The sequence below is a fragment of the Salmo salar genome, unplaced genomic scaffold (genome assembly GCF_965601325.2).
Source record: "Salmo salar unplaced genomic scaffold, fSalSal1 ptg000221l, whole genome shotgun sequence".
NCBI lineage: Eukaryota > Metazoa > Chordata > Actinopteri > Salmoniformes > Salmonidae > Salmo > Salmo salar.
The window spans coordinates 864435-879635 of NW_027675333.1; positions in this window are offsets into that span (position 1 = coordinate 864435).

Below are 15201 nucleotides of genomic sequence, written 5' to 3' on the forward strand. Positions count from 1 at the left end.
GATGTCAACAACTACAGACCAGTATCCCTTCTTTCTTTCCTCTCCAAAACTCTTGAGCGTGCCGTCCTTGGCCAGCTCTCCTGCTATCTCTCTCAGAATGACCTTCTTGATCCTAATCAGTCAGGTTTCAAGACAGGTCATTCAACTGAGACTGCTCTTCTCTGTGTCACGGAGGCTCTCCGCACTGCTAAAGCTAACTCTCTCTCCTCTGCTCTCATCCTTCTAGACCTATCTGCTGCTTTTGATACTGTGAACCATCAGATCCTCCTCTCCACCCTCTCCGAGTTGGGCATCTCCGGCGCGGCTCACTCTTGGATTGCGTCCTACCTGACAGGTCGCTCCTACCAGGTGGCGTGGCGAGAATCCATCTCCGCACCGCGTGCTCTCACCACTGGTGTCCCCCAGGGCTCAGTTCTTGGCCCTCTCCTATTCTCGCTATACACCAAGTCACGTGGCTCTGTCATATCCTCACATGGTCTCTCCTATCATTGCTACGCAGACGACACACAATTCATTTTCTCCTTTCCCCCTTCTGATAACCAGGTGGCGAATTGCATCTCTGCATGTCTGGCAGACATATCAGTGTGGATGACGGATCACCACCTCAAGCTGAACCTCGGCAAGATGGAGCTGCTCTTCCTCCCGGGGAAGGACTGCCCATTCCATGATCTCGCCATCACGGTTGACAACTCCATTGTGTCCTCCTCCCAGAGTGCTAAGAGCCTTGGCGTGACCCTGGACAACACCCTGTCGTTCTCCGCATACATCAAGGCGGTGACCCGATCCTGTAGGTTCATGCTCTACAACATTCGCAGAGTACGACCCTGCCTCACACAGGAAGCGGCACAGGTCCTAATCCAGGCACTTGTCATCTCCCGTCTGTATTATTATCTCGCTGATGCCTGTGCCATCAAACCCCTACAACTCATCCAGAACGCCGCAGCCCGTCTGGTGTTCAACCTTCCCAAGTTCTCTCACGTCACCCCGCTCCTCCGCACACTCCACTGGCTTCCAGTTGAAGCTCGCATCTGCTACAAGACCATGGTGCTTGCCTACGGAGCTGTGAGAGGACGACACACCTCCATACCTTCAGGCTCTGATCAGTCCCTACACCCAAAGAAGGGCACTGCGTTCATCCACCTCTGGCCTGCTCGCCTCCTTACCTCTGCGGAAGCACAGTTCCCGCTCAGCCCAGTCAAAACTGTTTGCTGCTCTGGCACCCCAATGGTGGAACAAGCTCCCTCACGACGCCAGGACAGCGGAGTCAATCACCACCTTCTGGAGACACCTGAAACCCCACCTCTTTAAGGAATACCTGGGATAGGATAAAGTAATCCTTCTAACCACCCCTACCCTCCCCCCAAAAAAGATATAGATGTACTATTGTAAACTGGTTGTTCCACTGGATATCATAAGGTGAATGCACCAATTTGTTAGTCGCTCTGGATAAGAGCGTCTGCTAAATGACAAATGTAAATGATGTAAATGGATGGAATGACTTAGTGTTACTACCATTTAGTGAAAGGATGGAATGACTTAGTGTTACTACCATTTAGTGAAAGGAAGGAATGACTTCAGAGTGTTACTACCATTTAGTGAAAGGATGGAATGACATAGTGTTACTACCATTTAGTGAAAGGAAGGAATGACTTAGTGTTACTAACATCATATTAAACACAACACATTTACAACTGATCTTTTGATTACACTGAATAAAAATAAACCCGACTTGCAACAATTTCAAAGATTTTACTGAGTTACAGTTCATATAAAAAAAAATAAGTAAATTGAAATACATTAGGTGCTAATCTACAGATTTCACATGACTGGGAATACAGATATGCATCTGTTAGTCAGATACCTTAATAAAATAGTAGGAATATGGATCAGAAAACCAGTCAGTATCTGGTGTGACCACCATTTGTCTCATGCAGTGCGACACATCTCCTTCACATAGAGCTGATCAGGCTGTTGATTGTGGCCTGTGGAATGTTGTCCCACTCCTCTCCAATGGCTGGGTGAAGTTGCTGGATATTGGCGGGAATTGGAACACACTGTCGTACAGGTCTATCCAGAGCATCCCAAACATGCTCAAAGGGTGACATGTCTGGTGAGTCCTCAGGCTTCCAGGAATTGTGGACATCGGGTCGTGCATTATCATGCTGTAACATGAGGTGATGGGTGAGGATGAATGGCACGACAATGGGATCTCATCACGGTATCTCTGTGAATTCAAATTGCAATCGATAAAATGCAATTGTGTTTGATGTCCGTAGTTTAAGCCTGCCCCATACCATAACCCCACCGCCACCATGGGGCACTCTGTATACAATGTTGACATCAGCAAATCATCACCCACACAACGCCATACACATGGTCTGCCGTTTTTAGGCCTGTTGGACGTACTGCCAAATTCTCTAAAAAGATGTTCAAGGCAGCTTAGCGATATGAACATTCAATTCTCTATTAACAGCCCTGTTGGACATTCCTGCAGTCAGCATGCCAATTCTCTATTAACAGCTCCGTTGGACATTGCTGCAGTCAGCATGCCAATTCTCTATTAACAGCTCTGTTGGACATTCCTGCAGTCAGCATGCCAATTCTCTATTAACAGCTCTGTTGGACATTCCTGTAGTCAGCATGCCAATTCTCTATTAACAGCTCCGTTGGACATTCCTGCAGTCAGCATGCCAATTCTCTATTAACAGCTCTGTTGGACATTCCTGCTGTCAGCATGCCAATTGCACGGTCCTTCTAAACTTGAGACATCTCTGGTATTGTGTTGTGTGACAAAACTGCACATTTTAGAGTGGCCTTTTATTGTTCCCAGCACAAGGTGCACCTTTGTAATGATCATGCTGTTTAATCAGCTTCTTGATATGCCACACCTGTCAGGTGGATGGTTTATCTTGGCAAAGTAGAAATGCTCACTAACAGGGATGGAAAGTAATTTGTGCACAAAATGTGAGAAAAATCTGCTTTTGGTGGATATGGAACATTTCAGGAATAAACTGGCCCAAACTGGTGTGTGTGTGTGTCATGTGTGTGTGGGTGCAGTGTGTGTGTGTCCAGTGTGTGACACAGGGACACTGAAGAGTCCCACATTTCTGAGGTTCAGCAGTGGCCTGAAGGTATGTTAGGTTCAGCAGTGGCCTGAAGGTATGCTAGGTTCAGCAGTGACCTGAAGGTATGTTAGGTTCAGCAGTGGCCTGAAGGTATGTTAGGTTCAGCAGTGGCCTGAAGGTATGCTAGGTTCAGCAGTGACCTGAAGGTATGTTAGGTTCAGGAGTGGGTTGTTGAGGTCCAGCAGTGGCCTGAAGGTATGTTAGGTTCAGGAGTGGCCTGAAGGTATGTTAGATTCAGGAGTGGCCTGAAGGTATGTTAGATTCAGGAGTGGGTTGCTGAGGTCCAGCAGTGGCCTGAAGGTATGTTAGGTTCAGGAGTGGCCTGAAGGTATGTTAGGTTCAGGAGTGGGTTGCTGAGGTCCAGCAGTGGTCTGAAGGTATGTTAGGTCCAGCAGTGGCCTGAAGGTATGTTAGATTCAGGAGTGGGTTGCTGAGGTCCAGCAGTGGCCTGAAGGTATGTTAGGTTCAGGAGTGGCCTGAAGGTATGTTAGGTTCAGGAGTGGGTTGCTGAGGTCCAGCAGTGGTCTGAAGGTATGTTAGGTTCAGCAGTGGCCTGAAGGTATGTTAGGTTCAGCAGTGGCCTGAAGGTATGTTGAGGTCCAGCAGTGGCCTGAAGGTATGTTAGGTTCAGGAGTGGCCTGAAGGTATGTTAGGTTCAGCAGTGGCCTGAAGGTATGTTAGGTTCAGCAGTGGCCTGAAGGTATGTTAGGTTCAGCAGTGGCCTGAAGGTATGTTAGGTTCAGGAGTGGGTTGCTGAGGTCCAGCAGTGGTCTGAAGGTATGTTAGGTTCAGCAGTGGCCTGAAGGTATGTTAGGTTCAGGAGTGGCCTGAAGGTATGTTAGGTCCAGCAGTGGCCTGAAGGTATGTTAGGTTCAGCAGTGGCCTGAAGGTATGTTAGGTTCAGGAGTGGGTTGGTGAGGTTCAGCAGTGGCCTGAAGGTATGTTAGGTTCAGGAGTGGCCTGAAGGTATGTTAGGTTCAGGAGTGGGTTGGTGAGGTTCAGCAGTGGCCTGAAGGTATGTTAGGTCCAGCAGTGGCCTGAAGGTATGTTAGGTCCAGCAGTGGCCTGAAGGTATGTTAGGTTCAGCAGTGGCCTGAAGGTATGTTAGGTTCAGGAGTAGCCTGAAGGTATGTTAGGTTCAGCAGTGGATTGGTGAGGTTCAGCAGTGACCTGAAGGTATGTTAGATTCAGGAGTGGGTTGCTGAGGCCTGAGTCTGATGGTTTTCAGGGTGGGCCCCTATGGACCCCCTCCCAGCAGAGTCTGTATGGGATAGGACTGTAGTCAGAAGGTTTTCAGGGTGGGCCCCTTTGGCCCCCCTCCCAGCCTGAAGGTATGTTAGGTTCAGGAGTGGCCTGAAGGTATGTTAGGTTCAGGAGTGGGTTGCTGAGGTCCAGCAGTGGTCTGAAGGTATGTTAGGTTCAGCAGTGGCCTGAAGGTATGTTAGGTTCAGCAGTGGCCTGAAGGTATGTTGAGGTCCAGCAGTGGCCTGAAGGTATGTTAGGTTCAGGAGTGGCCTGAAGGTATGTTAGGTTCAGCAGTGGCCTGAAGGTATGTTAGGTTCAGCAGTGGCCTGAAGGTATGTTAGGTTCAGCAGTGGCCTGAAGGTATGTTAGGTTCAGGAGTGGGTTGCTGAGGTCCAGCAGTGGTCTGAAGGTATGTTAGGTTCAGCAGTGGCCTGAAGGTATGTTAGGTTCAGGAGTGGCCTGAAGGTATGTTAGGTCCAGCAGTGGCCTGAAGGTATGTTAGGTTCAGCAGTGGCCTGAAGGTATGTTAGGTTCAGGAGTGGGTTGGTGAGGTTCAGCAGTGGCCTGAAGGTATGTTAGGTTCAGGAGTGGCCTGAAGGTATGTTAGGTTCAGGAGTGGGTTGGTGAGGTTCAGCAGTGGCCTGAAGGTATGTTAGGTCCAGCAGTGGCCTGAAGGTATGTTAGGTCCAGCAGTGGCCTGAAGGTATGTTAGGTTCAGCAGTGGCCTGAAGGTATGTTAGGTTCAGGAGTAGCCTGAAGGTATGTTAGGTTCAGCAGTGGATTGGTGAGGTTCAGCAGTGACCTGAAGGTATGTTAGATTCAGGAGTGGGTTGCTGAGGCCTGAGTCTGATGGTTTTCAGGGTGGGCCCCTATGGACCCCCTCCCAGCAGAGTCTGTATGGGATAGGACTGTAGTCAGAAGGTTTTCAGGGTGGGCCCCTTTGGCCCCCCTCCCAGCAGTGTCTGTATGGGATAGGACTGTAGTTAGAAGTGTTTCAGGGTGGGCCCATATGGCCCCCCTCCCAGCAGTGTCTTCTCTCTTCAACTGCTGACCTCATCTGGAGTTGAGTTCCACATCCCTCATTGTCCTGGTACCATAGCAACTGGCCTGCCTTATCAGGAACTGAAACCAGATGCTACCCTTTGCCTCCTTCCTTAGAAATATGAATTTTCACCAATAACATGTTTGAACAGAATATGATCTTTCTGCACTTCCCCTTGTCTCACTCAGTAACTGTCCATCCCCAAAGTTCCTCTTCAACCTTCATTGAGCCCCTTAACATCTCCATGTATTATTCAGTATGTGATTCAGATTGTTGTGTAATTGTGAGTTGTAATGGAGTCCTTGTTCTCAATGGGACTGCTAAAACAGATAGATAAAGGTGTTAATAAATAAATGCATTCAGCACTAACAGCTCTGAGTGTCTTTCCATCCCTTCCCTAGTATGAATGTATGATTGTGATGTAATAAATATGTGTTGGTGCAGCAGGCCGTTGCTGCTCCTTGCAACATTGTATGTTCAACATCATCTTTCTAAAATGTCACTTGCCAAATCTAACAGTAGCATATCGCTATCTAACAGGAGCCTATCACTATCTAACAGTAACCTATCACTATCTAACAGTAGCCTATCACTATCTAACAGGAGCCTATCGCTATCTAATAGTAGCCTATCACTATCTAACAGCAGCCTATCGCTATCTAACAGTAGCCTATCACTATCTAACAGTAGCCTATCACTATCTAACAGAAGCCTATCACTATCTAACAGTAGCCTATCACTATCTAACAGTAGCCTATCACTATCTAACAGGAGCCTATCACTATCTAACAGTGGCCTATCACTATCTAACAGTGGCCTATCACTATCTAACAGTAGCCTATCACTATCTAACAGTAGCCTATCACTATCTAACAGGAGCCTATCACTATCTAACAGTAGCCTATCACTATCTAACAGGAGCCTATCACTATCTAACAGTAACCTATCACTATCTAACAGGAGCCTATCACTATCTAACAGTAGCCTATCACTATCTAACAGGAGCCTATCACTATCTAACAGGAGCCTATCACTCGATTTTATGTTTAACTTTAAATCAGTTAACGGTGTATCAATGAAAATCTGATACAGAGTGGAATGTACTGTTGACCAACCCATATATTTCAGCAGGGAAGTGTTCCTCACACCATCATTTCAAATGGTAGGACATGTGTCCTGTTGAAGCTAACTGGCTGATGGTAGGACATGTGCCGTTTGAAGCTAACTGGCTGATGGTAGGACATGTGTCCTGTTGAAGCTAACTGGCTGATGGTAGGACATGTGTCCTGTTGAAGCTTACTGGCTGATGGTAGGACATGTGTCCTGTTGAAGCTTACTGGCTGATGGTAGGACATGTGTCCTGTTGAAGTAAACTGGCTGATGGTAGGACATGTGTCCTGTTGAAGCTAACTGGCTGATGGTAGGACATGTGTCCTGTTGAACCTTACTGGCTGATGGTAGGACATGTGTCCTGTTGAAGCTTACTGGCTGATGGTAGGACATGTGTCCTGTTGAAGCTTACTGGCTGATGGTAGGACATGTGTCCTGTTGAAGCTTACTGGCTGATGGTAGGACATGTGTCCTGTTGAAGCTTACTGGCTGATGAAGTACAATAACCTAGTATGCCTATTTACAGCAGCATATTAGTAACGGTTGTTGTCGTGTTGAATGGTCCAAACTGCAGACGGAATGTGGATACTCATCTTTTTAATATATACGAGCAAAGCATCCACAGGAAAAACAATAACTACTAACTACAGGCTAACAGGCTACATACAAACAAAAGACTAGCGGTGTTAGCACAACCACCCACAAACCCAAGTGACAAACATACTCCTAAATATATGACTAACAATCAGGAACAACGATCCCCAGCTGTTCCTGATCAGGAGTCACAAGACTAACACAGAAACAGACATACTAGACAACACATACAGACTTCTTCTGCCACGTCCTGACCAAAATACTACACCACTACTCCCTCTACTGGTCAGGACGTGACAGTACCCCCCCCTAAAGGTGCAGACCCCGGAATGCACCTTAAAAGAAAACACAAAAATCCCCAATACCACAACAAAAAATAATACCCCCTAAACAAAAAAAGGGAGGGAAGGGAGGGTGGCTGCCGTCAACGACAGCACTGTGCTACACCCTCCCTCCCCAACCCACCTATCCTGGAGGTGGCTCTGGTTCCGGCCTCCTGCCCTCCAGGTTGTAGGCAGACTCATTGGGGTCCTGGTCGTAGACAGACTCAATTTGTTGTGGCTCGTGGGCAGGTTCCCTCATTTCCACACTGTAGGCAGACTCATTTACAACACAGTTAGTCAATTTCAGTTCCGGGTCGCAGGCAGACTCACCCGGTTCCGGGTCACAAGCAGACCCCCTCGGTTCCGGGTTGCAGGCAGGCTCCCTCGGTTCCGGGTCACAGGCAGACCCCTCTGGTTCCGGGTCGCAGGCAGTCTCCCTCGGTTCCGGACTAGACACTGTTGCCGGATACTCTGGACTGCACACTGTTGCCGGATACTCTGGACTGCACACTGGTGCCGGATACTCTGGACTGCACACTGGTGCCGGATACTCTGGACTGCACACTGGTGCCGGATACTCTGGACTGCACACTGGTGCCGGGCTCTTGAGGCTGGGCCGACGCACTGGAGGCCTGGTGCGTGGGGCTGGTAGAGGTGGTACCAGGCTGAAAACACGCACCCTAGGGCTAGTGCGAGGAGCGGGAACAGGCTGAATAGGACTAGGCCGACTCATGCTCTATTTGGATAGACAGTGAGAATTCAGTACATAACTGTCTTGTTATCAGAAATATGCTGTGCTGAACACCATGGTAATAGAGGTGAGGTTATGGACATTGTGTGGATAATGGATATAGGAGGTTGAATGGCCATATAAAGGGTGTAGAATGTTTTAGTTGTATATTTCCCAGGTCCTCAAGGCTCCAAAATCAATATAAAACAGTTTTTATAAACATTTACATACATACACTTGTTTTCTGCCATGAAGCTCTATACACCCCTAGAAAACCTTATATTTTAACAAGCCTTTTCTGGTCATGGAATCCCCCAAATTATTTGTTTTGTTTTTGGGAGCTCAGACTTGTGGCTTGGCACAAAATATATTTGGGGTGAATCAGACATATTTGTGCAATCCCATCCCCCTGGTGGCTATGGGGTACATATCAATTTACAGGCATATTATTATGATATTGGCAAATATATTTGATAAGAATCCAATTAGGGTTCGAAAAATAAACTACAAAATGTGGCCATATTTGTAGTTCCCAGTCAATGATGATTTCAGAAAACACAGATATTGCAAATGCAAACGTCAAAGTGATTCAAATGAATGACAGATGCAGCTACAACAATTGATGAAGACTATCAGACAGGTGCAGCTACAATAATTGATGAAGACTATCAGACAGATGCAGCTACAATAATTGATGAAGACTATCAGACAGATGCAGCTCCAATAATTGATGAAGACTATCAGACAGGTGCAGCTGCAATAATTGATGAAGACTATGAGACAGATGCAGCTACAATAATTGATGAAGACTATGAGACAGGTGCAGCTACAATAATTGATGAAGACTATGAGACAGATGCAGCTACAATAATTGAAGACTATCAGACAGGTGCAGCTACAATAATTGATGAAGACTATGAGACAGATGCAGCTACAATAATTGAAGACTATCAGACAGGTGCAGCTACAATAATTGATGAAGACTATGAGACAGGTGCAACTACAATAATTGATGAAGACTATCAGACAGATGCCGCTACAATAATTGATGAAGACTATCAGACAGGTGCAGCTACAATAATTGATGAAGACTATGAGACAGATGCAGCTGCAATAATTGATGAAGACTATGAGAAGGATGCAGCTACAATAATTGATGAAGACTATGAGACAGATGCAGCTACAATAATTGATGAAGACTATGAGAAGGATGCAGCTACAATAATTGATGAAGACTATGAGACAGATGCAGCTACAATAATTGATGAAGACTATGAGACAGATGCAGCTACAATAATTGATGAAGACTATGAGGAGGATGCAGATACAATAATTGATGAAGACTATGAGACAGGTGCAGCTACAATAATTGATGAAGACTATCAGAAAGTAATAATACAAATCTGATACCTTTCCAACAAAGGAAGTATCAATGTCACGCAACATAACCTTAGCAGGGATCCAAACCTGCATGTTGACCATTCTCCCTCTTTATATGTCAGATAACCTTAGCAGGGATCCAAACCTGCATGTTGACCATTCTCCCTCTTTATATGTCAGATAACCTTAGCAGGGATCCAAACCTGCATGTTGACCATTCTCCCTCTTTATATGTCAGATAACCTTAGCAGGGATCCAAACCTGCATGTTGACCATTCTCCCTCTTTATATGTATTGTATCCTACCACCTGATAGAATGGTAATGTATTGTATTATTACACCTGATAGAATGGTAATGTATTGTATTCTACCACCTGATAGAATGGTAATGTATTATATTCTACCACCTGATAGAATGGTAATGTATTGTATTCTACCACCTGATAGAATGGTAATGTATTGTATTCTACCACCTGATAGAATGGTAATGTATTGTATTCTACCACCTGATAGAATGGTAATGTATTGTATTATTACACCTGATAGAATGGTAATGTATTGTATTCTACCACCTGATAGAATGGTAATGTATTGTATTCTACCACCTGATAGAATGGTAATGTATTGTATTCTACCACCTGATAGAATGGTAATGTATTGTATTATTACACCTGATAGAATGGTAATGTATTGTATTCTAACACCTGATAGAATGGTAATGTATTATATTCTACCACCTGATAGAATGGTAATGTATTATATTATTACACCTGATAGAATGGTAATGTATTATATTATTACACCTGATAGAATGGTAATGTATTATATTCTACCACCTGATAGAATGGTAATGTATTATATTCTACCACCTGATAGAATGGTAATGTATTATATTCTAACACCTGATAGAATGGTAATGTATTGTATTCTACCACCTGATAGAATGGTAATGTATTGTATTATTACACCTGATAGAATGGTAATGTATTGTATTCTACCACCTGATAGAATGGTAATGTATTTTAGTCGTTGCCTCAGACATAGCAATACATGCTGTTGATAACTTGGTTGACTTTCACTGTCATTGCTGGTACATTAATAAACAACTAAGATAACATGCTGTACTATAGAGATGGCAGCCCAGACTAGCATTGTGGACAGTGACAAATGGAAGATAGGTCCATGTACCTTTGCACTCATTTGGTTTCTGTCTTTCTGGCCCTCTGCAGTGCCAGTGTCCTCCTCCATGTTATTTGGTTTCTGTCTTTTCTGTTCCTCTGCAGTGCCAGTGTCCTCCTCCATGTAATTTGGTTTCTGTCTTTCTGGCCCTCTGCAGTGCCAGTGTCCTCCTCCATGTTATTTGGTTTCTGTCTTTCTGGCCCTCTGCAGTGCCAGTGTCCTCCTCCATGTTATTTGGTTTTTTCCGTTTTCATCAGGAATCTTGTTCCAAAGGCAGCTCTGCAGAGTGGTGACTAGCTGCCACAGACACAAAGTCATAAAATCTGTTTTTAAACCCTAACCACAATGCTATCCCTAATGCCTAACCCAGGGTTCTCCAACTGGCGGCCCGCGGGCCAAATCTGGCCGCCAACAATATTATTTGGCCCCTACAAAGCCCACCAAATAAATTAATATTTTGTTCATTCAAAAAATCAATTAAAAATGTTTTATCTTGCACCTGAGATGCAAAAAGTCCCAAAAGCAATGTCCCAAGAAGGATGTGACCTCACTACATTATGCAAAAGTTACATTTTTAACTTCATTCATGAGGGGCGGCAGGATAGCCTAGTGGTTAGAGCATTGGACTAGTAACCGAAAGGTACAAATCTGTTGTTCTGCAGAGGGCCAGTTAACCCACATTTCCTAGGCCGTCATTGAAAACAAGAATGTTCTTAACTGACTTGCCTAGTTAAATAAAAAAATGGAGAGAGAATGCAGGAGACAGTCAACTAATAAAGCAGGCCATTTAGTGGTGTTGAAATGTAAAGCTGCAACCACAGCGTAATCAATAGGAGGTGAACAGTGCCTGGTGCTGAAAATATAGATAACTTGTTATGCAAGTGGCGCCAATCAACAGGTGGAGAAAAACTACACCAGTCGAGTAATTCATTTCAACAATAATCTTCCTTTTAATTTGACTTTACAAACAACAAGAGGGCTTAATTTGAGTCAATGTCTTCAGAGCGAAGGCCCATATAAATAACTGGCTGAGCTAGGCTGTGTGGGGGCGAAGGCCCATATAAATAACTTAACTGTCTGAGCTAGGCTATGTTGGGGTGAAGGCCCATATAAATAACTTAACTGTCTGAGCTAGGCTATGTTGGGGTGAAGGCCCATATAAATAACTTAACTGGCTGAGCTAGGCTGTGTGGGGGCACAGGCCCATATAAATAACTTAACTGGCTGAGCTAGGCTGTGTGGGGGCGAAGGCCCATATAAATAACTGGCTGAGCTAGGCTGTGTGGGGGCGAAGGCCCATATAAATAACTGGCTGAGCTAGGCTGTGTGGGGGCGAAGGCCCATATAAATAACTGGCTGTGCTAGGCTATGTGGGGGCGAAGGCCCATATAAATAACTTAACTGGCTGAGCTAGGCTGTGTGGGGGCGAAGGCCCATATAAATAACTGGCTGAGCTAGGCTGTGTGGGGGCGAAGGCCCATATAAATAACTGGCTGAGCTAGGCTGTGTGGGGGCGAAGGCCCATATAAATAACTTAACTGTCTGAGCTAGGCTATGTGGGGGCGAAGGCCCATATAAATAACTTAACTGGCTGAGCTAGGCTGTGTGGGGGCGAAGGCCCATATAAATAACTTAACTGGCTGAGCTAGGCTGTGTGGGGGCGAAGGCCCATATAAATAACTTAACTGGCTGAGCTAGGCTGTGTGGGGGCGAAGGCCCATATAAATAACTTAACTGGCTGTGCTAGGCTGTGTGGCTTAACAGCATCTTTCACAAGAAAACAAAATGGCCTGATAGAAGAGGGATTTGTATTTATTTATTAGGCCGAGTTACAACTGCATCATGGCCAAAAAGGCAGCATCCTACATAAAACAATAATTTAAGAAAAACAGGTGATGTCTGTGTCTGAGTGTCTGTAGCCCTGTATCAGGAGTCTGGGATAATCTGAGTGTCTGTAGCCCTGTATCAGAGTGACCAGAGTAACCTGAGTGTCTGTAGCCCTGTATCAGAGTGACCAGAGTAACCTGAGTGTCTGTAGCCCTGTATCAGAGTGACCAGAGTAACCTGAGTGTCTGTAGCCCTGTATCAGGAGTCTGGGGATAACCTGAGTGTCTGTAGCCCTGTATCAGAGTGACCAGAGTAACCTGAGTGTCTGTAGCCCTGTATCAGAGTGACCAGAGTAACCTGAGTGTCTGTAGCCCTGTACCAGAGTGACCATAGTAACCTGAGTGTCTGTAGCCCTGTATCAGAGTAACCTGAGTGTCTGTAGCCCTGTACCAGGAGTCTGGGGATAACCTGAGTGTCTGTAGCCCTGTATCAGGAGTCTGGGATAACCTGAGTGTCTGTAGCCCTGTATCAGAGTAACCTGAGTGTCTGTAGCCCTGTATCAGAGTGACCAGAGTAACCTGAGTGTCTGTAGCCCTGTATCAGGAGTCTGGGGATAACCTGAGTGTCTGTAGCCCTGTATCAGAGTGACCAGAGTAACCTGAGTGTCTGTAGCCCTGTATCAGAGTAACCTGAGTGTCTGTAGCCCTGTATCAGGAGTGACCAGAGTAACCTGAGTGTCTGTAGCCCTGTATCAGGAGTCTGGGATAACCTGAGAGTCTGTAGCCCTGTATCAGAGTGACCAGAGTAACCTGAGTGTCTATAGCCCTGTATCAGGAGTCTGGGATGACCTGCTCCTGTAACGATAAAACAAACAGAAAATACTGTCAGCATGACACCTAAAATAGCCATTGATCAGCACTAATAATCACAATAATAATAATAACAATAATAACAATTATAATAATAATAATAATAATAATTACAATAATGTTAGTAGCCTATATGACTATTTATTAAATACTAAGTTATTTACTTAATGGGAAAAGTTGCATTTCCCCTTGGACACGATCTTGTGGATGTCAGGTGAGAGGGATGTGATGTTGATGAGCAGGCAGTCCTCGGTTGCCTTATGTGAAAGCCGGTTCCTGTCGTGAGTCGATTGCATTCATAGAGGAAAAGGAGGACTCACAGGTGTAAGTTGATCCAAACATAGTTAGCACATAAAAGGAATGGTGATGACTACAACAACGATGGTTGGGTATAGCGAGCACCATCCCCCTCTCTCTCCCTCCTTCCCCCTCTCTCTCCCTCTATCCCCCTCTCTCTCCCCCATCCCCCTCTCTCTCCCTCCATCCCCCTCTCTCTCCCTCCATCCCCCTCTCTCTCCCTCCATCCCCCTCTCTCCCCCTCCATCCCCCTCTCTCTCCCTCCATCCCCCTCTCTCTCCCTCCATCCCCCTCTCTCCCCCTCCATCCCCCTCTCTCTCCCTCCATTCCCCTCTCTCTCCCTCCATCCCCCTCTCTCTCCCTCCATCCCCCTCTCTCCCCCTCCATTCCCCTCTCTCTCCCTCCATCCCCCTCTCTCTCACCCAGGTTCTGTTATCTCAGGTCATAAATTCCTGGAGGAGACTCTCTCCCTCGTGCAGTATAGAGAGAGGGTTTCACACTCTGATGGATGAGACAATGCAAGCCATTCATTTGTGGGGCGATTTCCTTCAACCTGCTGACCAGGCCCCTGTGTCTGTCCACCATAGCAGGAGCCCTGACGGTGATCACAAAGTTGACTTTTTCGAATGACAGGCCATGCTACGTAAACAATTGTTCCAGCTTTGTGAATAGGATGTCCCCGGCGGTGTGTCCTTCCAGGGGAACGTCCCCGGCGGTGTGTCCTTCCAGGGGAACGTCCCCGGTGGTGTGTCCTTCCAGGGGACGGTCCCCGGAGGTGTGTCCTTCCAGGGGACGGTCCCCGGAGGTGTGTCCTTCCAGGGGAACGTCCCCGGTGGTGTGTCCTTCCAGGGGAATGTCCCCGGTGGTGTGTCCTTCCAGGGGAACGTCCCCGGTGGTGTGTCCTTCCAGGGGAACGTCCCCGGTGGTGTGTCCTTCCAGGGGACCGTCCACGGTGGTGTGTCCTTCCAGGGGACCGTCCCCGGTGGTGTGTCCTTCCAGGGGAACATCCCCGGCGGTGTGTCCTTCCAGGGGAACGTCCCCGGTGGTGTGTCCTTCCAGGGGAACATCCCCGGCGGTGTGTCCTTCCAGGGGAACGTCCCCGGCGGTGTGTCCTTCCAGGGGAACGTCCCCGGCGGTGTGTCCTTCCAGGGAACGTCCCCGGTGGTGTGTCCATCCAGGGGAACGTCCCCGGTGGTGTGTCCTTCCCATGAAAATAACGGACATATACACACAACTGTGCTACATCGGTGTTGTCAGTACTCTCATCAATAGCCAGGGGAAAATGCTCAGCCTGACTGAGCCCCTCCAGAACAATCCTATGCACATCATCCGCCAGAGCACAGACACGGCGTCCGGCTGATGTCACAGACAGGGGCACCTGTTTGACAGACGCGATTATGCTATCCATAGACTTGTCTGTAGCCAATTCCTCCAAAACTGTCACCATGCATTTTTTAAACAGCTCTGCGTCTGTGAAGGG